The sequence below is a fragment of the Phalacrocorax aristotelis genome, chromosome 3 (genome assembly GCF_949628215.1).
Source record: "Phalacrocorax aristotelis chromosome 3, bGulAri2.1, whole genome shotgun sequence".
Classification (NCBI taxonomy): Eukaryota; Metazoa; Chordata; class Aves; order Suliformes; family Phalacrocoracidae; genus Phalacrocorax; species Phalacrocorax aristotelis.
Window position 1 is genome coordinate 14979061 of NC_134278.1, and position 27316 is coordinate 15006376.

Genomic DNA, 27316 nt, shown 5'->3' on the forward strand with positions numbered 1-27316 from the left:
ATTTATTTATAACATATACCCAGAGTATCTAACTTCTGGTAGTAGGGGATTCAGGGTATATGTATTCAAGAGTGATTTTCTTTTCCTCTCTCAGCTAGGTTTCTTTGATCACACATTCCCTATCTGAATTGTACATCATCAGCCATTTATTTCAATACTTGGTTAGTGACAAGTGAACATAATAGGATTTATCAGAAGCAGCAATGAACCACCCCATTGTGTAAATCCCATTAATCACAATGTCAAGCTGGATAACCATTGGGTCAAGTGATAACTTCTGACCTGTAATTATCTTTATCTCTGGATACATGAATAACCCATAAATATTAACACTTGGGCAGCTTCATTATACATGCATAAAAAATTCCACCTATGCATAAAAATGTTAAATATACATAGAACAATCAGAACATATGTTCTCACCAAATTCAAGTATTAGAAACTGACATACGTATTTCTTCTTTGCAATAAATTAAAAAATGTTGAAAGCTCTTCAGAAATATGTTTTCCTAGAAATATTGCACAGTTGGGTCTAGGAAAAAGTAGGCAACACTTCACCCTCATTGAGTTATTGCAGTTTAAGTTTCAACACCTTCCACTATGGATCCATTGTTTATTTACATATTCAAAATAATCACCTTTTAATGATTTCATGATGTTTCGTGAAAGCTTTTTCTCAGATATAATGGGTTACTTTGTCTTTGGGTTTATCACTGCATATGTTCCCTCTTGAGCATATATTTGACTGAAGTGGCAGTGTGACAGACCCCCTAAGGCAGAGTCAATGAAATAATTTTATGAGGTCAAGCTAGCGAACAAAAAGCAGCTAAATGGAGCAGATGTCTAATAATAAAGATCTGAGTCCCAGTTCCTGCCTTTTCTCAGAAGGGATACAAGGGAGTGATTTGTAACCTCCTGCTTCTAAAAGCAAGATGAATATGAGCACTTTTGGAGGATTTAACACAAACTTTTTTTCTGTTGTTGTGTGGTGGTTTTGGTTTTAGGTTTTTTTTTTAATTATTTCTTGAAAGTCTCTAAAAGTGTATACAAAGAGTACCTGTTTTCTATACCCATAAATTATCCATCAATATTCCCAGTAGTATCACAAAGCTATGATAGTCATGAAAAATGTCCACAAACTTAAAAGAACACAGTTCTGAACTGAATTCACTCATGGACACTTTTTTGCTTTAATATTCATTGGACAAATGTTTTCATAAGAGATACGAATTTAAAAATCCCTTACCCTAGAAAACATTAAAAGGATCATACATAACCATTCATAGATAAATGCACATCACAACAAATACAGTTGTCCAGATCAGATTTTACCTTGACATGAGAAAAGTAAATTTAGAAACACTATTTATTTTACTGAAAGATTTATTTCAAAATGATATAAGATATATTCCTTGTGGCTAATATATTTTTAACAAATAAAAGAATGACAGAATTTAAACCTTGGGTATGATGTATAGTACTTATTCTTTGGAGTAGCTTTATGCATAAATAATCAATCTTTTAAGGTCCATTTCTATGTATTTTTATCACCAAGCTGCCTAATTAGTATCACTCTTCTAGCCATTGCTTATACAGGTAGTAATATTCAACCACCTACAGATCTTTTACTCTAAGTAGACAAAATGCATATGGGAGAACTGACTGCTCACAGTTACGCAGGAGATAACGGCAGAGCTGAGAATGAATACAGAAAACCTGGATCCTTCTTCTACATAAATTCTCAACTCAGAAAGCCTAGAGAGCATCTAAGTTTCAGAAAATTACTCAGATTTTATATTTCACAGCACTATCTATTCTCTGATGGATGGTGGGAGTCATCAATATTCCATTTAGCCAGTAACCTACAATAAGTTCTTATGACAACTAACAGCCAGACTTCTCAAGTTTCAATGTCATTAATATTACCATCCATCTTCTGTACAAGAACCTACCGGTCAGAAGATTTTTCCAAGGAAGTGGCAGGCTTGGCTACCTGCCTTCCTCAGATACGGGAATTTCAAATAGAGTGGCCATCCAGACTTTAGGTATTATGAGAAGGGTACCTTCTGCTGAAGAAAAGAAACTCTGCTATCAGTGAGGAATTAAGGAAGAAAGGAAACAGAAGGCAGGTTGAATTTAACCCAGTCGATAAATCCTCTACAAAGGTCCAGATCCAAGCTGCTCACACAGCTCATTTACTCATGTAAAACACAAGAGGTCACTACTGGGAAGATCCAGAGATCACCTTATGTATCTGTAGATAATGAAAGGATATTGTTTTAAAAGTACACGGGATATCTGGATTATGGCTGAGACAGGTGTGGCATGACTTGGCCTGGCCTCTCTGCAAGTCAGCAGTTGCCTCAGTATGTCCAGAAGTTCAAAGCATACTTAGAGTCATACAAGCTCCACTATTTCTAACCGCAATATTTTTGCTAACTTGAAGGGTAAACTGTAAGGAAGGTTGGGAAATTTGGCTGGCCAACTGATGAAAAAGTATGCATGTCTATGAATTATGCACTGGCAACCTCCATCCCCACTGGCGATAGATAAGAAAATGAAAAACTTCAATCCTCTTTTATCATGGAATCATTATGGGGTTTAGGTTGTAAGGGACCTCTGGAAGTCATTTATTCCAACCCCCTGCTCAAAGGGGCACACATCAAAGTTAGATCATATTGCTCAGAGACTTGTCCAGTCAAATTATGAACAGTTTAAAAGATGGAGATACTGAAAAATTTCTGGAAAACAATTAAGAAAATCTTGTAGGACCAAAAATATGATATATTTTTTCCAGCTTTATCACTGGGTCTAGTAAAAGGCACAAATAGGTTACAGCAAGGTTACACCATCTTTTTTCCATGTAAATTAGGTTCAGCTTCAAGCAAGAAAATTATTTAAACATATTTTGGATTATAAATAGCTAGATAATACTTTGAAAGATTATTAGTAAATATAGTATTATCACAAATTCAGTTCAGGATTCTTCCTAACTGAAGAAGATTCTGTTTGTTAGATTCTTCACCTTATTCTATCACAAACATATAAAAAGGTGTCTCTGAATAATATCCTTTTTTCTTTTTTTTTAAACAAAATGAAAAATAGAATTACCTGATAAAGATTAAAAAAATGGAATATGCAGGTACAAAACTGAAACAAAAATTAAATCCCTTCCCTCTTACTCTCAAAATGAAAGAATACGCATTTGCCACAGCTCACACTTCAAACCCCTTTCTGGTTTTTTTTTTAAAAAACAAACCAATTTGTGCATGAACAGGAAATGTAGAACTATTTGAATGATTTTCTTGTTCAGAACATTAGAGAATGCAGACCTGTACGTTGCATTCAGGTCTCAAAATCTACTATTTACTATAAAGCTTTACAGACAGTGAAACCATGGTGATTCTGCTGTGCACTAGAGCATCTTAAAAGAGCCTATAAAGTTGATCCCTTTTGGTGCACTGTGCCACACATAGCTTACAGCTGGTATAGCATTTTTAAGAGATGAAGCAGGAGCAAAAAAGCCAGTCAGAGACACTCAAAGCTTACAATTGTGCTAGTAAAACAAAAAGGGCTAAGGCAAGAGCCAAGGCACTGGAAATCTATATTCTCAAATTCTTAGAATGGCCAGCACTTCCCAAAATTCATATGCACAGTTTGGGTGTTAGCCCAGTCCAGGGATCATTCACAACCTTCAGCTTGATCAAAACCATTGTTTCAGAAACCAAGAGAGAGTAATAATAATGACATAGTCAAATGATATCAGCTAGATAAACCAGGCCATCATGAATCCTCAAACTGCAAGTTTGCAGTATTGCACAAGAATTACACTGAAAATCATGTCTGTTATAAACAAAGCCTATAAGCTGTCAAGTATGTCACAAATAATCCCTATAATTCCAAGGTTCTTTTAGTCCAGACATTAACACCACACATTTGTCTTTTTATACATTATATCACAACTTTTTTCGATACATTTTGAAAAAGGAAGAGAAATAATTTCCATAAACACAGTGGATTTGTGTCACAGTCACACAGATGTTGCTGCATGCCATTTGGGTAGAAAAGTAGGTCCTAAAACACGTAAAATAATGGAAATATTTTCTGTCTGTGTAAATTCCTGACATTAAGACCTAGCTGGTTTCTTGTCTGGGACACATAATTTAGTGTGGAAAATGGTTTTGAAGCTGTGCTGAAAACATTGTTTTGCCATATGAGCTGTATGAATACATTTGCAGTGTAGAAACCCCAAAACTCCAGGATTCTGTACCTGATACCCAATTATGTCTTGCAAACAGTTACATTTGCTGAGCTGAAAGTCTATACAAATCATATCTGCTTCTATGCCTCTTCTAAGTATCTTAAAGATTCCACAAGGAAGGACCTTAGTCATTTTATTTAACTTCCAAAAAAGCCGAAGGGACAGGCAATGAGCATCTATACTCAAGATGCATCTTTCACTTTAAGCATGGAGTGCCCCTGTTTTGTGTAAAAATGAACCAGTCCCAAATAAGAAGCAGTATTTCAATCTTGAGGTTATCCTGGGAATTATTAACAAACCAAGAGTCCAGAAACAGACATCAGGCTCAGAAATTTTGATATTTCAAATATCAAAAATGTCAAGACAACTTAAGAATTTTGAACATCAGTTCTAATGTTCGTGGCCTGCACGGGAAGATGTAGGAAATAAAGCCCAGAACATGGCAGTCTTAAAGTAATTAATGTAATACATGAATCTGGAAGAGTCAGTTGATAACTGATTTCTCAGGCCAGACAGGAAACACTGAGAGTGTTTATGCTACTATATCTCAGTATTTATATGACAAATGTGCATGTCTTAATCTACATCCTGAAGCCATTGTATCATCATTCCCTGTATTGTCCAGTGTGCAGTGTATAATACATGAAGTGATTGCTCTATGGGGATCACATAGTGAATAAAAGAAGTTGAAATTGGAGAGTGGGGATCTGCCTGCACTAAGTAACAAGACTTTTCAAAAATGGAAATAAATCTGACCCTATCCTCTCACTTGTGACCAAACTTTGTTCTTAAAATGTCTGCTATAAAGCCCAATACACTTAGAATTGCTTGTATACTTGAGGGATATGCTGATCATGATTGGAAGGTAAAAGAAGGAGATTTATTTGTGCTATAGTAAGGAAGGAATATGAGAGTTGGACCCCATGGATGCTGCATTTACAAGCTTTTTCTGCAGGACCCAGGGGACAGAGGATTTATAAAGCACTGCTGCGAGAAGCTGATGTGCAAGCATGATAGTCACAGCCTTTTTAATATTCAAAAACATGATTATCTTTTTTAATACTATAAATAAAATATTAAAAAAAAAAATTCTGAGTGCTTTGCCATCTATATGTGACCTCCAATCCAAACAGCAAGTGCCCAGTGGAAAGCAATGAGAAACCAATTTAAATTATTTTGTGAGCTTAAAAGGTCCTGTGCAAAGCAGCCGTTATGTATGACCCTTTCTCTCAGGTCTCTACGTATTTTACTAGGCTCAGCCCCAGACAGCAGCTCGCTCACTCCCCCCACCAGTGACATGGGGGAGAGAATCAGAAGGGTAAAAGTGCTAAAACTCATGGGTTCAGATAAAGACAGTTTAAGAAGTAAAGCAAAAGTCGTGCATGCAAGCAAAGCAAAACAAGGAATACATTCACTACTTCCCATGGGCAGGCAGGGGTCCAGCCGTCTCCAGGAAAGCAGGGCTCCATCACAGGTAATGGCTACTGGGGAAGACAAATGCCATCAGTTTGAATGTGCCCCCCTTCCTTCTTCTTCCCCGAGCTTTATATGCTGAGCATGACATCATATGGCATGGAATATCCCTTTGGACTGTTGGGGTCAGCTGTCCCAGCTGTGTCCCTTCTCAAAGTCTTGTGCACCCCCGGCCCACTCGCTGGTGGGGTGGGGTGAGAAGCAGAAAAAGCCTTGACTCCGTGTAAGCCCTGCTCGGCAGTAACTAAAACATGCCTGTATTAACACTGATTTTAGCACAAATCCAAAACATAGCTCCATACTAGCTATTATGAAGAAAATTAACTCTATCCCGGCCAAAACCAGTACACTAAGTCACTAAAATACAGCAAATCTTCAATATGTAAAAGAATACTTTTTATGACTGAGAAAAATATAAATGAAAATTAGAAGAGAAAGAAAGGAGATGGAAGGAAAAGAATAGGTGGCAATGCATGTTAATATCTGGAGAGGATGACAGGTTTGGAAGAATACTGTCCTCTAAACAGAATCAAGCAGAGAAACCTAAGAGTCTTTTTCAAATAACTGACACAGCCTGCATCCTTTGTAGCCGTCAACTTTTCTGACAGTCCAGTTTATTCATTCATTCACTACACAACTCTTTCCACTTAATCCCATTCCCTCCAGGACTCCACCCGCGGCGCTCAGCATTGCCATATCTTGCTAGTACCCATCATCAGACTCCTGTTTGCAACTACAAGCTACCAAAGCAACCATGAGAACTAAAGGGAAAATTCAAATTGTAACTTCTCAGCAGTGGTAATTTGAGACCAAGGAATATCCTGGCATGGATGGCAAGAAGGCCCAATTGCAGAAGGGGTTAAACTAGTTGGAAGCAGGAATGCCTGAGACAGAAAGACTCCTTTTAAGGAACTGAAGTTTCCCTTGATAATGAGAACAGAAACAGACTCAGCTTTGTCTTGTAGCCATCCTGGAATGGGAACGCTCATGGGCCACCTTTGGGCAGCAGAGCTGGGCTGGACAATGAAGCCAAGACTGGGCTGAGGTACCCCATGCTGACACTCACAGGATTGGTGCTGGTGGAAGCATGTATGAGGAATTGGTTTGTAAGGCATGTTTGCAGAGTCCTTGTAGAACATCTTATGGTAGTAGGACTCTGTCCAATGCATTGTTCATTTTTTTTTTTTCATATTTAAGCACAAATGTGTGTTTAATTCACCTCAAGAGGTACAATGAAAATTCCCCAGCAAAATGAAACGCCAGTCCTGCATCTCAGAAGAATTTTAAAATGTAGGCATGGTCTGCACTTGCCAGAAGCTTTTGCAGAGTTCTTGAAAAGAAGAAGAGGATATTTCCAGCAAAGACTTAACATAGGTTAGTCCTTTCCATAAATCATACAGATGCAGCCACAGTTGAGGTATAAATTCTAGTCTCCTTCCAACCTGCAACAAATTTATACCAAAGTTAACATCTTCAGGAAGAGAGAAAAGGCCAAAATAAGTCAGAATTTACTTTTTTGATTCATCCTTGTTTTGTGCTAGAAACAAGAGAAGGATCCTGTCTCCAGTCCCTCCACAGCAACCTGGTTGCGCTGGGGAATGTGAGGTCCAGAGCCTTCACACAAGCTGTTTATGCAGTCTTTTATGGTCTGAAGAGGAGGAAGCAATTCTTCACACAAGATGCACTCCTTGCTCACAGTGCTCCCAGGGTGAAGAAGCAAAGACTCCTCCACAGTCCCATGCTTTCATTCTATATACAGCATAAAAAATCAACAGGGGTGTCAGGGAAGATTTAATCCTTTGCCCATATTCAGTAATCACTGTCAGAAAAGGTTGTCATTAGAGTTGAATTTTTGAAACCTGTGTTAAGTAAAGTTAACTTTGAGAGAGACATTTTCATCGCTTGGCGATCCTTTATTCTGCTACTAAGACTATGATCAGTTTTCAGATTATACCTTTCTTCCAAATTGTTAAGAAATCATAAAATATCTTTTTTTCTCTCTTTTTTTCTTTTATGCTTTAGAATCCTTTCGTACTAACCTCACCTTCTCTGAAGTTGATACATCTCTGGTACACAGAGAGTAAGCAATTTCTGGGTGAAGACTAGATAGGTCGGTTGTGAACGACAGCTGGAAAGAATAGCAGTAGCATATATGAAAGCAAGCTCTAGACCAAAACAACTAAATTGCTATAGGTAACATATGTTTGCAGCAGATAAACAGCTTTTGTTCCAATAGTAATTTTTACATTATGCTAGTCTCTAAGCATATATAAGTCAAAAAAAAGCAAGTTTTTTCCTGATTTGTGCCATATGATTTGAGTCCAGCCTTAACATTATCAGAATCGTCAGAACGCCAACCTTCAAAACTGCAAACCGACAAATGTTTGTGGTTTATCCCTACCAGTAAAAGAGCTGCACCAAACATAGATCAATAGCTTGCTTATTCATGTTTAGAGTTATCTATGTTTACAGCCTGATATAACATAATTTTATATTTGTCATACTCTTACTTATTTCAGTACAAGATTAAATAGGAAAAAAACTCAGAAAGAATGCATGCTCCCATGTATGTTACCTCAGTAATGGCATGGGTCAATATCAAATTGTTGGATGATGTATCTGGATGTGCAGGATGATAGAAATTAAGTGGGTAGTACACAGAAAACAAAAACTAAGCATAGCAGAATATAAGGGACAGTACAAACTAGTTTTGCTACAATGAAAATAGGATTAGAATAATCTGATAAATGAGGTTTTAAAAAACAATTTCAGATAACACCAAGAGTGAAGAAGATTAAGAAGCAGAAGTTACTTTTTTTTTTTCAGGAAGTTAAATTAGTTAGCTATGTTTATATCAGATCCTGTAAATCTGGGCTACACACTGAAAGATATCTTGAAAGAATGGTAAGCATTGGAACTAGTGATAATATAGCAGTGTGGATATATTCGCAAGTGTTTTATACTGATTTAGGCTGAGTTTAAAGTTGTCGGGTGCTCTGTGGTAACTGCCAGTGTGTCTGCTCTTACTCTATGCTTATGTCAAGATAATTGATCCCTTTTTTTTCATGGAGGTAAAAGCATACAGTAGCTATTGCAAAGCTAAATGATGGTTACCGGTTTGACTCAGCTAGGCACTCCCTAATCCAGCAATTTAACCTCCCACATGGAATCAGAGAAGATTTGGTTCTTAGCTTCACTCATATCAATGACTGGAAAGCATAATTTAAATATGACATTTAAAATAAAAGTGATTTAAACATAAAAGATATCACCTTTTAGACCACAATGGTAGTAAAGAGAGAATCTAGAGGCAAGATTAACTTTTTACCCTAAATGAAACTTCTTTTCCTGGGACACGCCCAGTCTTAAAATTCAGTCAGAAAGTTCCATCTCTGAATTACTTTACCACTAAACCAGTTGCACTCTTCTGTCTACTTCTTCCCCTAAATAGCTTATCTAACTCTAATGTGTTCATGCTCTTCTGAAAACTTTTATGCTTTATTTCCCTGCCACAGCTCTAACTGCCCATTTGGCAGCTCTTCATCCATTTGAGTGAATCCACACCTATACCTGTCCTTGAGGCAGTCCCACCCTCTGAGAAGGTCTTAGTCCCTCCTTACCTTTTGTTGCTTGCCTGCTCTTTATTTTACCTGGAACCCATTTTTTCGTTAGCACAAGCTAAATTTTCCCTGGCCAGTGATGAGGACTACCTTGTAGCTCACCTTCAGGGTAGCAAAACTCAGTTTTCTCTGCAACACTGCACTGACTATCCTCATCTGGTCCAGGTTTCCCTTTCTCTCCAGCGGGCTCTTAAAGAGACTTTTATTATTTAATCCACTTTTAATCTTCTTCCATAATATCAGTTTCTCATATTTGATAATAATTTTCCAGAGGTCCTTTTTATTTGCCTTTAAGTAATGAAGAATCTAAAATTAAACAATCATCCGGAGAGTGTTCCGAAACCTACTGTCCTGAATTTGTGGAGGGAAATAATCTGCATACCCAAAGCAAATCACCTAGGCAGCCATATTATAACAAAAACCGCTTATTTGACTCTTCTACTTTTCTTACATTACCTTTATCTAGTTACAGATTTCAATTTTTTCTCTATCTTTTCTAATTTCCTTTGGGGTTATTCTACCAATGTGTTTAATGTAAAGAATTTTAAGATAAAGTTACATTATTTTATTTTTGTATTTTAAGTTTCAACTGATTCTTCTTGTCTATTTCAGTATTATTGCATTAAATTTTTCATATAAATTACCAAGTAGAACTACATATGTGTGATGTTTAAGAAAAGACAATTGATAAGACGTTAGATTTCAAAAATTCATCATCTCATATATTTTTGAGGGAAGTAACAAGCATCATGTATTTTAAGTATTATATATATACAATATATACATATGAGTTATTTTCTATGTTATTGACAAGATCAGAGATTTAGTTTTAGTTGTTAAATGCTTGGAGAAATGAAGATTAGATAATTTTAAGCTACAGTCTATCTTAATTTAAGCCATTTGAAAATATATCTTAGAGTTACCCTATGCATTTCAAAGTACTGGAAAAAGCCCACTGGAGGAAAAATAATTCACCTGAGGCTCACATTTTGTTCAGGTACAGCATGATAAAAGGTAATTTAGGAAACAAAAATAACAGATTATATAGACACATCAATGTTTTAAAAACAGATATTTATTCTTTCTTTTTAATCTTTATAGTCATTAACACAGCTGTTTTATTCATTGCTACATACTTTAAAACTTCTAAGAATTGAATCAATAATAACACTTTATAAACAAAGGCAATCAGAACATATTCTTGCTGTTATATACATCTGTAACAGATAGATTGTTTTCAAGAAACTGGTGATGTTTTAGATCAAGCAAGCAGATCAGAATGTATTCCAATCTGCTAAGCAGGTCCTGTTTTCTCTGAAGCCTTGAGTACCTTCCCAGAAAATATAATTGACTGTAATCCTGGACTACAAAGAAAATACCAATCCCTTTGTAAACAGTCAGAATCTCATTACTTCTCACATCAGGAAAATATTAGCAATAAAGTATTAGTTACACTGCTGGATCAGTTACCAAAGCTAAGAACAGGGAAGAAACAAGGGAAGTGACATGTAATAAGAAAAAAGTTCCCTGTTTCTTTCCTTCTAAAACTTCTCTTTGCTACTCAGACAGCTCAAATGACGTTCAGTTATTTGCCTCCCATATGTCTGTGATTTAATTATAATCAAAACTATCAGGGAGGTATTTTAAATCACAGGGGTTTGTCAATGTTTGCTGGCACAAGCATGGAGATTTTCAGTGTTAATCTTTTCTCTGACTTCAAATTTATATTAATGGCCATCATTCCTCAGGCTGCCATCGTAAGAAGTGCTGGATATCATGATTGAAAGCGAAATAAACTATATATTGCCTCCAGCAGTGAGCAGCTGGTGTTTTAACTGTCTGAATACAAACTTAAGATGCACAATTCTGGCTTTATACGACAAGAGCTTTTATGGCTCAGACACTAACAGCACCTAGGTTGTCCAAGTCAACCATAAGGATTGACATGAAGAGATTATTGTAAGGCTAACTGCATTAGAAAGAAGCTGTCTCTAAGCAGGAAAGTGCACAAAAAGTTACGAAGGTTCAAAACGTTTCACTGAAACAATTATTTTCTCAAGCAGAGAAATAAAACAGTTGAATGCCATGTCGTAATACCTATGCACTTTTCAATGTTTATTCTTTAAAACAAACAAAAAACCCCAAGCTTGCAATTTATACCTTAATTGTTTTAAGACTTGCTCTTCTGTTTTAAAAAAATATTACTTCTCTTATCACTGTTGTGTTTTATTTTTCTTTTATTTTGGTGCAGATAATATCTCTTGAGAGATATCTCTTTCAAAGAAATTAGCAAAATTATAAGAGATTCTCACCCATTGTACTTAAATTGTAATGAAATAACTTTGAAGCTCTACAATGATTAATATCTCAGTTGTTATAAAATAAAAGATCTAAGTTGAAAAAGCTGGAAAGCCTGAAATGTACATTTTTTTCGGAGTTTCAATTAAGTTCTGTCACTGTAGGACTTTCTTTTCTTCTGTCTTTCCAGAAAAAGAAGCTGCATTGCATTTGTCTTTTAATGTCATTAGAATTATGCTGTGCCATTTAAATTTTGGTCCAATTTTTTGTTAATTATGACCAGTCTCCTAAATTAAGATGATCTTTTCTGTCTTTTAGAAGTATACACTTTTCCATGATTAAAAGAAAACCTATTTTACTGAAATAGTAATCCATGATATAAATCTATCAGTTTTCCATGGTATACAATACAGATCAATTGAGTATAGATATAGCAGACTAACAGAAGGTGAAATAATTTAATGCCCTGTTCTGAGGTACAGCTTGTAATACTGATAATTTCACAAAATTATTTAATTAGCACACTAATTTGGTACTGACTCATCATGTTACCTTTGAAAGTATTATTTTAGTTACCATGGATTATTTCCCAATAGCAAAGAGCAAAAGAACAAACTAACTAATTGGTAAATACTACAGGACTGGTGACAAATCACAAGTATTATTTCCAGAATACTGATAACAGGTTGAGTGTTATAAAAACAGAAAAGAATTTCTAGGAGAATTAAGAAGAAAGCATGCAATACACGTCAAAAGGCAAGAAATTTTTGGTTGTTCTGTGCCATGCCTTACCACCATCCAGGTAAGTATGCAGTAACGTTGTTTTCATATATAACATGTCAAACTCACATAAAGAGCTACAAAAATTGCTTGACAATAGATATCTGGGATCAAATTAAAAATCATATCATTACTGAAGTTTATCAACTTTAAGTTAGGTGAAGTTAGAGGTAACTTCGAAAAATTGTATGAATAAAAGTCTCACAGAAAAATGGCTATTGTTAATTTTGTATTTACTGATAATGTCTAAATCAGTGTACCATTAACACTTCTCTTCATAAATTTTGTTCTGTTAAGAAAGATACAGTTTAATGGTCAGATAAGTAATGATCACATTTTATAATAACCTATTACACCTTCTTCATATATGTTGTATGTAAATTTTTTTTAACTCTTAGTAAACAACTCTAGCATAGAAGTGCACTGTAAATTGATGGCTTTTTTTCTTTTTATGTGGTTAGTAACACATGCAGTCATTTTATATTAATAGGAATATATAGCAAATTTAATAATTTTTTCTGTATAGGCAATCTGCCAGTCAGATTAATCTGAAATCCCATCTGCTGTTCATGCCATATAACAAGAGGAACAAGAAAAATTTAAAGAAAAATTTTAAATGCAGAAATATTAGATTTACCTTTAATATCTGGCCAAGACATTTATAACACCTAAAATGACTTTTATATAATTTTAATAAAATGATCCAGCCTTCAATTTAAAGGTGGACTTTTGTTCAAGGTAAGGAATCTAAAATAACACAGTAGAAGTATGTATTATATAGTAAAGTAATAACATCCTCACCGCCGATAGACCAGTAAATATAATATTGCAATAACTCCTGAAAGACCTTAGATTTCTAAATGACCTGATAGTGCAAGTCTCAGGGCTTTTCTGGCTTCTCTTGAGAGGAATTAATTTTAGTTTGGTTTAGTTGTTGTTGTTGCTTAAATTTATTTTAACTTTACTTTATGAGGATAACAAGTAGTGTTTCCATTTGAACTATTTTTGACTCCAGAATAGAATGTGATGTCAAAGAAAGCAGACAGAGGATGGTAACACAGATTACAGTCATCAATCAATGGTCACTACAGGAGCACAATTTGTACTGATCAGATAAAATCAGTTTTAGAGGTAACAAAAAGGAACTGAAAACTGGAAGAGCTGGGAGCCTTTAAAATAATATAAAAGAAAAGTACTCGGGCAGACTTTGGTAAGAATATGTCTAAAACCAAACCCAGATGTGCCCCAGACTGCAGCATCGTGGACTGGGCAAAGAGGAGGAAGAAATCTCCAGGTTTCTAGTGAAACCTAGTGAAGATTTCAGGATGCTGACAATTTGCTATAACCCTCCGTCCCATTACTTGCTTGGGGGGCCTTTCTTTGCACCAATTCAGGGGCAACACAGCTCCTGCTCCTGGAGATAGGAAAGCCTAGTGGCATGCTATGCTCTGGACAGTGGTCAAGGGAGCAATTACCTGCATATGGGGAGGCCCCAGTACTTGATGCTCCTCCAACGATCAATCCCACTGATGCATGTCAGTGGTTTGGTCATGCAAGCAATATTGTACAGGGAAAGTGCCTGACACTACTGGCCATAAAAGTGTATGTAACTTGCTTATTGCCTAAACTCAAACTGAATTAAGCAGCCTACCAAGATAAAAGAGTTGCCAGATTGTGGTCCTTTTGAGCATATCAAGTGTCCATGCTCTCACAGAACCAGCAGCTCAAGTACGTTAATAGGCATTCATACAGAGGTGTGAAGGTAGAGTTCAGGTAAATGTCTGATTTGTACACACTTCTATTCAACTAAGGGCTTCATATTAATAACTACATTAGCATTGCTCCAGCTGTGTTTTGTTCTGACACCAGTCCAGCAGGTTGCTCTGAAAATGTTTGTCTTATTGGCTTCTCAAGACAGGCACAAATTCCCACAGGATGGAGGTGCAAGTGAAGTATTCAGTTTCTCTTTTCCCCAGCATCTCTTGATTTGAACATGTGCAGAGTGTGTTTCTAGACACTTAGGTAAGAGCTGAACTATTGACCTTTTGTAACTCGAAGGTTAAGCATCAGGTTAAAGGGTTGTAATCCCTTTTGAGCATTTAATGTGCTGTAGCCTGAGATGGTTGCATTTGATTTGCATTTAGTCTCCCATTCACAGCAGACCAATGAAAGTTACTATTTTTGATTAAGCTAATACTAGATTCTCCCAGCTCTTTCTTCCTTAATATGTAACATAGATTTCAAGGTTTTTACTTTTGTCATGTGATGCATTTGTCATACAATACCAGCACATGACCCAGTGACACAAATGTTTCTTCTCAGTGTTAGAACCTTAAACATAGTTATTTGTATCTCAGTGTCTTCTATGTAAAGCCATTCTTTGGTTTAGTCCTAAATGTTCAATCAATCAGACCTGTTGTCCTGATTCTCAGCAATGATTCATTTTCTGCTCTGGTCACCAGTCAATTTCTACTTTGTGACAATATCTACAAGGCCTCCAGTTACAAGGACTGGGATTTAATTACACTGCAGAAACTTAGTTCTCCGCTGTGGGCAAGACTTAATTTAACTGTGTCCCCTAGCTATAAATAAGAATAGAGATAACAGTATATTTTATAATGAACCTGCCATTCATATGAAGTGTGGCCTTTGCTGATGCATTCCAAAAGAAATATAATCCTTTACTGAATAGGTCAACTGAATAGTTATGGCATTATGTTAGCATTCAATACTTGGTTAAAGTATGTACGTTCTAACTAATGAACGAATATATACGGATTAGATCTATTAGGGCCCAGTCTGTCATCCGGTACCAACATAAAAAACAGATGACACAAAATAGTCACACAAGCTCAACTGCTGGCAGGGTGAGTCATATTAATTTGACAGACTTCTTTTATTATTCAGGGTTTTGGCTTTTTTTTTTCTTTCATACTTTATTTTAATATTACTTAATGTTAATGAAAACAGGACCTATTCATCACAGAAGGAAATAATTAATGGAAAATGTTACTTTTTAGAAAGTTAGTCTCAGGCCATCGAGAATTCTGAGCATCCTCATTCTAATAGTCTTTGTAAGAACTGAAGTAATCTGAGAAAGAAAAGTTCAAAATAATTTTCAGAACTAGTTATGGGAGGGTAGAGGAGACTAATCTCATTCTTCAGGTCATGCATATACATGCCCTCACACTGAGGTTTTTTATTTATACCTCCTGGAAAACTGTATACCATCTGCAAAAAACATCTGGACAGAGGAGCAATTGGTGCATTGCTTTCTACAGAACTACTTTAAAAACTGGACAACTCACTCATCATCTAATGCAGAGCTGCTGCTGTAAAATGCCTGTGAGTGCAAAATAATAACAACAATTGTGTGCAGGAGGCAGATGGTACCACCCAGTCCCACATCAGAGAAGCAGCTTGTAATCTTTTGAAAAAAAGAAAACATTTTTAATTCTAAGGAAAACTATAAAACTGCATCCTATCTTCATCCTATCTGTCAGTCTTAGGTACTGGTTTCTATTTATGCATTTAGAGATATGATTGATACTTGTAATTCTTTCATCAGAGGGAGAAACACATACAAGAAAGTGTATTATTTTAACATTTGAAGTAATAATACTTATACATTTTAATACAAATACAGTTTCTGCTGTCATATATTAGACATTAATTTCACATCTGAGGAGGTGAGGTGGGAGGAGTACGCCTTCTATATTTTGAAGTTTGAGATGAGCATCACACACTTTGAAACTCTGAGATCCACCATATTCCTTGTAGCCAAATAAGCAGAAAAGTCCAAGATGCCAGTACAGATAGGCATGGCCTTTATTCCAAATAGTTTTAAAAATAACTTTCAGCCAAGAAAACAAAATGTTATGAGGATATAAATGTGGAGCTTGATGATGATTCAGAGAAGGCTTATGTCAATTTGCTATTTAACTAACACCTGTTTAATAATTTCATGTTTAACCAGTGACCAGAATGGGTAAATGAAGATTAGGCAGTTGATGTGAAAGGGAGGAACCAGGAGGCCTCAAGCTGCTGCTCAGGGCTTTACAGACTGCAGGACACAGCATGGTGACAGTGGCAACGTTGCAGAGTGATCCCAGTGCCAGCAGGACTGATTGTCTTGATCAGTCAGAGACTTTGGCCTTGGAAGAGTTCCTGAGGGTGGAGATTGCTGTCTTGGTGACATGCTGTGGAGCATGCACAAAAACTGGGGAGCCTCTAGGCCAAGAGAAGCAATGAGCAGCCTGTATAGCATCAAGGAGGATGATTGAGGGATCTGCAGCTTAGCTGCAGAGACTTGGAGTGGGGGAGAGCTCTGCAAGCTCATATTGCACAGAACAAGGGACAGCCAGAGGATATGCTTGAGTGGGTGGAGGGTGTTATGGAGGCTCCCATAACAGTGGAAGATGGAAGCTTGTGACTTCCAGCAGCAGGAAGGTTATTTCTCCACTCGCAGTTGTCACTGACAAACTATAGGACCATGATAACTATAAAAGATGAACAAACTCTGCCCAAGAGGCATCTAGGTGAGTTGGACTTGTGGGCTGGAAACAGCGCCACCAGGAGAATGTAATAGGTGGTTGTGATCAGAGCCTCCCTTCTTCAGACAGCTGAGGCACTCACCTGCAGAGCTGAGTTGCCAACTTCACCTGCCAGAGGCCAAGATCTGCTATGTTATGGAGAGACTGCCAAGAGGCATCCAGGCCACCAACTATGATCCCTTGCTCATCATCCATATGGGCTCTGACAATACTGTCCAGAGAAACCTTGAGTGTGTTAGAAGTGACCATAGGGTTCCAGGGGTCAAGATAAAGGACATGGAAACCCAAGTTGTGTATTCCCTGGGCCTGCCAGTGAAATTAAAAGGTCAAGCAAGAGCAGATGCACCTTGAGGGTGATCATGGTGTGTGTGGCTGATGTTGCAGGCAGTGTATGGACTTTTATGAGCACAAAGTCCTATTTGAGAAACAAGAATTGCTGGGAAGAAATAGGATCCATTTGACAAAGATGCATTTTCACCACCAACTTTACCAGTCTTTTGAGGATGACTTTAGCTTAAAAGCGTTGAGGCTTAGAGTTCAAAGCCCAAAGTCGAGAACAGAGGCAAGGACACTGGAATACAGTGTGATGTGATATTCTCCCACACTTATGCTGAGAAGGCAGCATGACTGGAGGCAAATGACAAGTGCCTGCACATGAAAGACAGCAGAATGGGAGACAAACAGGAAGAATCAGGAACCTGTATGAAACTGCAGAGTCATAGCCTCACTAGGCTAATGGAGAAGTGGTGGGGTACCTTGTAAAACTGGAGTGGAGCAATGGAAGGGCACAGGCTCTTCAGGGAGTAAACCATCCACTGTGGAAGGAGCCTAGATCACTGGTGTAGGTTAGGAACCCCACCTCCAGTGGCTAAACTATGGAGAGATAAATCCTTTACAAGTAGCTAAACTTGAAACAAATCTTTATCATTAATCCATGAAGTCTGATCTCCTTTGAGCAGCATGTGATAAACCAAACTTTTAGAAAATTAGTACATACTTCGCAGTTTCATCATCACTTTGAAATTCCAAGCTCTGCTTATGGTTTCAAGCATTGAAAAAGCAGACCAAGCAGGTTAGTGCCCTAGATCTCATTTGTAATATTTCTAGGCTATGTATTTCACCTTTATTGTACCCTTTTCTACTGAGCAGATATAATCTCATAAGTGACTCTTTTACAGTTGCTACAAAGAAACAATAAACACTCCTCTGACTAACCAGAGCATCTAATCATCCCTGGCAATCAAAGGATTTGTAAATGTCACTGCACTTTGTCACATCCTTCCAGCTGCCAGTGCAGCAGTGATGATTTCACTCAAGTGCTAAATTCTTTTGTCTGACCTCCAAACACAACACACATGAAGGATAAAGGAAACTGAAAGCTGGCATTTTCACACAGAAAATCCTTAATCAAAGCTGCCGAATGTGTTTATGTTCAAGAGAGATAGGGTCCCCGATACATTTTAATTAAAATATTTAACATAGTCCATTTTCTCTATTTCTGACTCATATGATTCTACCTGAATATAATTTTAGCCCAAGGTTAACACTTTCCTGTGTCCTGTGTATTATTAATGAGCTTTCTAAACTCTAAGCTGTATCATATTTAAGGACAGGCAGAATAGATTTCCATCAAGAGTATTCCATCAGGATATAACCCTTATAATGGGAATTTCTTCCCGTTATCTCATTTGAAGAGAGTTGTTTCATTTGAAAAAAACTGCTTAATATTTAATTATTTTTTAGCCTTTGAGTAATTTTTTTTTTAAATACTACTTCTCCTACTTCATGTGACCATAATGTGTTATAAATTACATAGGAAATTTTAAATGTTTTTTCTTCTGTTGCTGCCAGTATTCTATCACTTTTCTGCTGTTACTCAGAAATTATGGTTAAACAAGCAAACCTACATATAATACCATTCTACTTTCCCCCACCCCCTCCCCCCAAAAAAAGAAATTTTGTTGAATCGTTAATTACAGAAATCGACAATTTAGTCTAGCTTTGCAGAAATTCAGTGAAGTGAGAGTTTGAGGCCCAAAAGAAACAAACCAGAAACTTCAGGGGAAAAAATAATGCCAAAACAACCATCAAAAGTACATTTCTGGTACTGAACTTTTCAGTGAGACTGGTCATCAGATGTTTCTAACCACAGCAGATGTCTACTTCAGAGCTGACTGTCCAGACTCACTGTGCTTTCAATACAGGGAGAAATGCATATAGCCTGGGCAGGATTTTTGTTATCATAAAGTCTGTGTCTAAGTAGGTGAGATGAGTTATGCCCCAGAAAAGTCTACTTTTTTAATTAGCTATAAAAGCAGTCTTGGACAATGATATCATATGCATATATGTACACTGTGATCCAGTTTAACCCCTTCCACACAGTTGGCAGTCTTTAATTTATAGAAAACATTACAGTGTTTTTTGTTTGATTTACAGGAAATAATGACCTTTTTTCTTAATGTCAAAACACTGTGTTATTATCCCATAAGTGGTCAAATAGGCAAACTAAATGTTGTTATTGACAAGGAAGAAAAAATAAATATATTTTTGTATAAACCTGTTGTCTGCCTGCCTCTTGCATATTTTTAGATACTATCTGGACCTTCTACCTAAAAAGTACAGTAGAATCAGAAAGACAGAAAAGGGCAAAAAATAATTATCAAAGTAATGGAATAGCTTTGGTATGATGAATGAGTAAATAGTCTGGGCATCTATAACTTTGAAAAGACACAACCAAGATTCTATACAAGACTAAAATTACGAGTGCCACAGGGGAAGTTGAATAGATATTATTCACTTCTCATGGTATAAAACCTAGGTGATTTCACATGAAAATAACACTGACAGGTTTAGAATGAAAAAAAAGAAGTTAGATGAGAAACATACTAGATATTAGACAAAAAGAGATTAGACAAATTCACAGAAGAAAAATAAAGTGATGCATGTTATAAATTGAAAAATTAACCTTGTCTTTGTTTTAAAGAGATCATTTACAAATAGAAAGTAAAATGTATTTGACATGAGAAAAACAGGAAACAAATGCAGCAATTGGTTCAAATCTGTCCTGTAGGGTCCCTGAATTCTTTTAACTGGAACCTTTGAAAAGATCTGAAAAGAAAAAAGGTGCTGTACGGGAAGTCTAGTTATGTCTGTTCTTAAGGCTTGTGCATATTTTGGTGCAAAGGTATATTCCAGCACAACCACATCCTCAAGAGTCCTGTGTAAAACTCTAAATACTGCCACCTCAGGAGAGATATTACTCCTTAGAGGCACTGTTCTAAAAGCCAAATGAGATGCACGTGTTCAGTGTTTCTATCTACAAATAAGGAGAAACATTTCAACTTTCAAGGCTCAAAAAATGATCTAATACACTAAATCACACTGACTATTGCACTGTGTTCCTGAAGCAACCAGTGACTTTTTTAGTTTTCACTGCAGAGGCAATACATTATTTATGAGCAAGTCAAGTAGCTTTATCTTCAGAGAAAGACCAGTGACTCACATTGACATGCCTGAGAGATGGCTTCTTTTTTTCTTTTCTTTTTTTTTGTTTTTAATTTAACTATTTATTTAAAGTCTTCATTATGAAATTAAGAGCTTCATTTCAAGCACATTGGTTGGAAAATCCTGGTTTTCTTTAGCAGTTTTTCAGCAAGTAGTAGAGTGGAACCTTGTCAGGTAGAAAGGGCGAAGCCCGTGTGATATTTTCTCCTTTATTAGCAGAAAAGAATTTCAAAGGAACACATCTTATTATAGAGCTTTTGACGGTGCAGAGGTGTGAGCTCTGCTGTTTCTATATCAGTATAACTAAGCTGCAACCCTGCAAACACTTTATAGATAAGTAGCTTTAGATAAAATTAATATAGCCTAATTTTAGCAGTTAAAATTCTAACATTCAGCTTAAGCTAGTTATCCAGCCTCACTATAGACACCAAAGAGTGATAAAGACTTATCCTAAAACACTTATCTGGGATTAACTGTAACCTGTAGAATTTTGTCTCTCATTGACTGAAAAGGGAGAGAAATTATATTTTAGAAGAACATCCAGACCAATACTTAGGTGCCCACCATCTCTAAATCTGATCTAGTCCCGTGGGCTACTTTCATTATTAATGAAGAAGAATAAGTATCACCAAATGACAATTTCCCAAAAATATGTATTGAAGGTAGCTGAAATTAATTACCATATGTAGATACCTATTTTTCTGTTTTGACTGTATAAGAAATTAATAGTTCAGAATTAGACATCTACATTTTATTATTAAAATTAGCCAGGTGAATGCCACTCACACATGTCTTTTTATTGCTAAGGTTAAATATATTCACAGAATCACAGAATGGCAGGGGTTGGAAGGGACCTCTGGAGATCATCTTGTCCAACCCCCTGCTTGAGCAGGCACACCCAGAGCAGGGGGCACAGGAACACGTCCAGGCGGGATATGAATGTCTCCAGGTAAGGAGACTCTACAGCCTCCCTGGGCAGCCTGTTCCCCTGCTCTGGCACCCTCACACATATTGAATTAAAGCACTTCTCAAAAATCTCTGCATGCCTCTCTCTGCATCTGCAGCTGTCTAAATACATTTAAATACTTCACTTCCTAAAACTTAGCCTCTCAGGTAAAATAAAGACATCAGTAATTTTCTACCTCCCAAGGATAGTGAAATTTAAAATCCACTAAAGGTTGTGAGATGACCATTTCTACAAAAAAAGGACAAGAGTCAACATGAGAAATCTGCAGAATTAATGTTTTGTCAATATATTAAGTATAATGATGGTGAACACAGTTTTTTTGTTATACTTATACTATACAGAAGTCAGCCTTAGGTTTTTTTGCGTCTCTCTATAATTCAGGCAACATCCTCCAGAAAATAATTATGAGCTGGCTGTACTTTTAGACATATACTGAAACTGTATTAATCTCTTTTCCACATATGAAAAGCCATTCCATTGATACAGAATGACAGTGACATCACATTCTAATAGACATAATAAAAATAATGCTCAGTCCTACTTTGATAGATATTCCACCCTTCTAAATTACACAGTTCTACAGATCTGTCATTTTTTGGGGAAAAAAAGCCTTTTAAAAGGACACCACCACCACCACCGCCCACTTGCAAAGAACATAAAAGCTGTTTCAATTGATCGGAAATAAGAATAGAGGCCTTTATTGATTTCTACTAATGTCACATTCATACACATGCTGCAATAAGAAGTAGACGTTTGGGAGTAGGGAATAATGAGACATAAACGAAGGGGATTCCTCAGAAGGCTATATTGTGCAATGGTATCTTTAAAAGCATTAAAGAAGGGTGTACAAAGCAAATAAAAATACAATAGTACCTGGTCAGCTTTAAAAATGTTAGGCAAAACCCCATAATGTAATGCAGGAAATAAACACAACCGTCCTAATTATTTTTTAAACTTATTTACCTATTTCAAAGGGTATCCAGTGAAATCTCACCATGTACAGACCCTTCTGTTGACTGTATTCTGCTCCCTGCTGGTTCTTCATACCTCATTCTTTGAGCAGAGCTCTATGTCTAAGAAGTCATGAGAAGTATAGTGGAAACCAAAGGAACAATGGTAGCACTTAAAGGTATAAAGGGATTGTACACTCATGAAATGAATTTTAATCTTTTCAACTCTGAGGAAGTTGAACTAGTTGAAAACTAGCTGAATGATGGGAAAGTAGAGAAGTTTTTCACACCTTCCTACTTCCTTTAAAAAACAGTAATGATGGGGCAAGGATTTACCTCTTACAATCTGTTGCTACCAAACTACGTTTTGTATTTTTGTGATCAGTCCAGGTATTTTGAAGTGGACAGAGTTTGTATCTGTATTTCAGGCTGTTGGCCTGACCTGACAGCAAAATATACATATTAACCTATCAACAAAATTTTGAATGGTTATCCCTTTTTTTTTGTTCCCAGAACTTAATAAAATTACTCACCATTCCTTCTAATGCACTCTTAGCTACCCAATATGGAAATTGTTAAAACATTTCAGTAATAATTTTCTTCTGACTGGGGGAAAAAAGGCACTTTAAACACTATTACTGCCACCTGTTTGGTTGCAGTTGGCTTTACTCTCATTGTACATAGTGTGCTGGTTTTGGCTGGGGTAGTTATTTTCTTCATAGTAGTTCATATGGTGCTGTGTTTTGGATTTGTGATGAAAACAGTGTTGACAGCAGACTGATGTTTTAGTTATTATTAAGCAGTGCTTACACAGAGTCAAGGCCTTTTCTTCTTCTCACACCCCCCACCAGTGAGTGGGCTGGGGGTGCACACAACTTTGAGAAGGGACACAGCTGGGACAGCTGACCCCAACTGACCAAAGGGATATTCCATGCCATATGATGTCATGCTCAGCATATAAAGCTGGAGGAAGAGGGAGGAAAGGGGGACATTAGGAGTGGTGGTGTTTGTATTCCCCAGTGGCCATTACCTGTGATGGAGCCCTGCTTTCCTGGAGATGGCTGAACACCTGCCCACCCATGGGAAGCAGTGAATGGATTCCTTATCTTGCTTTGTTTGCATGCACAGCTTTTAATTTACTTATTAAACTGTCTTTATCTGAACCCATGAGTTTTAGCACTTTTACCCTTCTGATTCTCTCCCCCATCTCACAGTGGGGGAGTGAGCGCGTGGATGGGGTTGAGCTTCCTGCTGGGGTTGAGCTTCCTGCTGGGGTTAAAATACCACACACGGATTCCTAACCTTTACTTTGGAGAGTAAGCATTCATTCATGAGAATGTTTAATCTCCACGGCTAATCATTCTATAAGTGGAATGTGTGGGACCCACCTAACATCTTTCAGGCTGAAAAAGCAGGTGTGATGGATTTCTAGGAATATTACTCAGAAGGACTGTCAGGTGGTAAGATCTCAGAGACAGGACAGGCTATTGAACTGGGACTCTATACACAGATTTTATTTAATCACTTTCCCATTTGTCTGTAGCTAGCTGTTTACAACTGTTTTGAACTTACCATGCCTCAGTTCCCTTGTGAGAATGTACATAATGATAATTGCTGATAATACAAATTCTTACAATTCACTGACATAAAAAATGGAAAGCATAATTATACTCACTACTAATAATAATCAGCTAATAGCTAAAAGCTGTTAGCAGGTAGATGTCTCTTAGGTGAAATAATTTAGAAGATATTTGAAGATAAGGAACAAAGAGAACCACAGCTTTACAATTGACACAACATTAAAATTTCCCAGAAGTCCTTCCAGAGAGGTTGAAATTAATAGGATGAGTCCTGTGCTGAAAGTGAGGTGTATGCTTGAACCCTCACCTATCTGAAATGCCATTATGAATTCTTTCACATCTAAAGGTACATAATTTTTTCCTAATAAAAGCCAATATAAAGAAGATTTCATGCACTGCGAGGATGTAGGCACATGAAACTGTGTGTGGTTATTTTTCTAGGGAAAACAAAACCAAAAAAAAGTATTCAAGAAGGTTAAATTACTTGTTTTCAAACAAAATTTGCATACAATCTTTGACAAATTTTATGTTCTTATTACTGCCTTCTGTGAAAATTTGGCACCATAGGTCTTCATAACTAACAAGTTATGAGAAACAGCACATTTAGCAGAATTACAAATAACTTTAGACAAATTGCTTTGCTTGTAGTGACTTGACAAATTTGGGTCTTGAATCAAGAAAAGAAATGAGCCAGATAAGCTTTGATGAGAAGGGAGGCTTTTGGTGAGAGCAGAGGCACTTGATATGAATGTTAGCAAATGATAGCACTCCATTAATTTCCAGTGAAATTCCATTAAGTTCTATAGCACTGGCTTAAGTACTGAGCAATTAGTCAGTGCAAGTGAATATCAGGATTTGCTTTTCTAATAATAAACAACCGTTATGCACATTTAATCTTCATTAATTTACCTTTTTGCTTTTTGACTTGTCAACAAAAAACAAGGCTGGCCTTTTGTGTATGGTGTGTTATTGTCAGCTAACCTGGAGCTGGCCGGTTTTTGCCTCTGCTTAATGTTATGCCAGTTCACTGCTTATGGTAGGTATTTTTTTCCCTGTAGAAACATGTACATGCTAAATCTGCAAAAAGATGTGCAATAGCTGAAATAATTTTAACTCTAACTTTTTAGCTGCTAAGTTAAAAAGCCAGTTGGCCTTGACTGCTTCTTTTCAGTATGGAACTTGCCTACTCACTCTCAAAAGAAATTCTGTCTTATGGGTCAATAATGTATTTCACTTCCTACAGAGCTTAATCAGTTCCCATAGAATCTCCAGGCAGGTTATGCTTTTGTGAATTTGTTCCCTGTCAGCTCTTTCCTTTTAATTCAAACTGAAGAATGTAATATGTCCTTGTCTCAACTGTTGGGTTTTGTTTTTGTTTTGGTTTTTTGTTTGTTTGTTTGTTTTGGTTTTGTTTCTTTATTTTTCTCTGAATGAGAACCTTAGTTAGTATCCTGAAATACTCTCATACAGACACACTCAGTAATTAACATGCCATGTATGTACCTAAATAGCAATCATAATCAACCTTCATCAGCAGAGGCTAACTGGATAATGTCAAATCATTTTAAACTTTTCCACACTTCCACATGAAAGCTTGTGTTAATCTAACCACGTTGTGCTTCCGAGGACTTGGTCACTTATCTGAAGAAAACACAGTGTTACAGATAATCAGACATATTAATCTTTTCATTAGGTTCTGAACTAGTTACTGACAGGAGGAGAAATATTTCTCTTTGATTAAGTAAGCAGCAGCAGGATAATGTCCTCTAGTCATAGACTATGACACAGGATAAACCTTTTGACAGTTTGTGGGAAAGTCATCACATTGTGAATGGAAAGGATGAAAAAGAGTTTGTATTCTTCTATGCTCTGACACACTGTACAAGAAAATAAAGGACTATTATTTTCTTCATGCAATGTAGCTGCATTCGCATTACGAGATTGTAGGTTTTGTACCCCTGGGAATAGAGTGTGAATTCTATCTTTGAGCCTTGGTTGAATCAATACAAGGTATGGGTTTACTCATTACAGCTGTCCCCAAAATATTGTTTCTGGCAACTGCAAAGGTCAATAGACTTTCAGCGCTTCCCGTTATCCTGCATTCATTCCTGTGTCTGCAGCATGATTCCTTACTTCACAGTTCTTTAAAGTTAACAAAACTGTCTCTGTTCACTTGGCATCTTCCTGACAATAGCACAGCAGGAGAAGAAAAAAATTTCTTCATGAGTTTTTCATGCACTCACTGCAATGGAAACAAAGAGGAAGGGAGCCTTTGGAAGCTCTAATTAATCCTACCCGCAAAAGCAGCACCTATCTCTAGCTTCAGCACTTAATCTATCTGTGTATACCTATGGATTATTTATACAATCTCTCTGCACCAATCTTTATTCCTATCTATGTCAAACACCATTCCTTAATATTTCCTCAGTCAGCCCTACAACTAATTTCAAATAAAATTGAGCCATTTCTCTATGCATCACTCTTAAATTCTTTCAGCACTCCATCAAGGCAGAAAAATTACACTAAATTAACGTAAAAATTGTTGCTGGCCATGACTAATGACTGCCAAAATCTACACAGCCCACTTCCTATTATTGAGGGGTAGTGGGAGGAAATCTTCTGGCATCTCATGAAAAAACGGAACGCAACAAAAGGCTTATCTGCCGTTTTGTAGGATAAAGCCTGTTGTATAGCACAGTATTTCTGTTTAAGCTGTGAGAGTACATGGACTGGAAAAAGGGACATGTCTGATTGCAGGTTGTTCTGTTTTCTGTAGTTTCCAAAACATTTTCCCGCAAAGCCTGGTGTCTATGTTTGGCTTTTATTCTCTTCTCAGGTTGTGTTTTGAAGCAAGGCTTCAACACCAACATACAGACTGGCATTGTTCATATTATTTAACAATACTAGTTTGGGAGTATGCCAAAGTTTGTGTCCCTAGCTCAACCAGCACACGTTTTGGGAGGTAGCATGTTCTATCCCCAAATCTTTCTCTTCAACAGTTTGGATGAAGCTATTCTTTTTTGTGGGAGAGATGATCTTAGCTGTATGAATGCATATTATATTGTACTACCTGGCTTGAGATTTTGACTAGGATAGTTTCAGCTTCTTTTTTACCTTCATTCTACCCCAGTTCCTGCCATCCCAGTGTTGAATGTTCTGTCACAGCTATCCAAGAAGACTGGAGCAGGACTCCTCAATTGTTTAAGCAGAGCTAAATTTTATCCCCCAGTAATGAAGGGAAAAAAATCCTTCTGATTACATTATTCAGAATTTCCAGCAGTAGCACAATAATTCTTCCTACTCCATTTCTGTAAGATAAGCAGAGTGCCC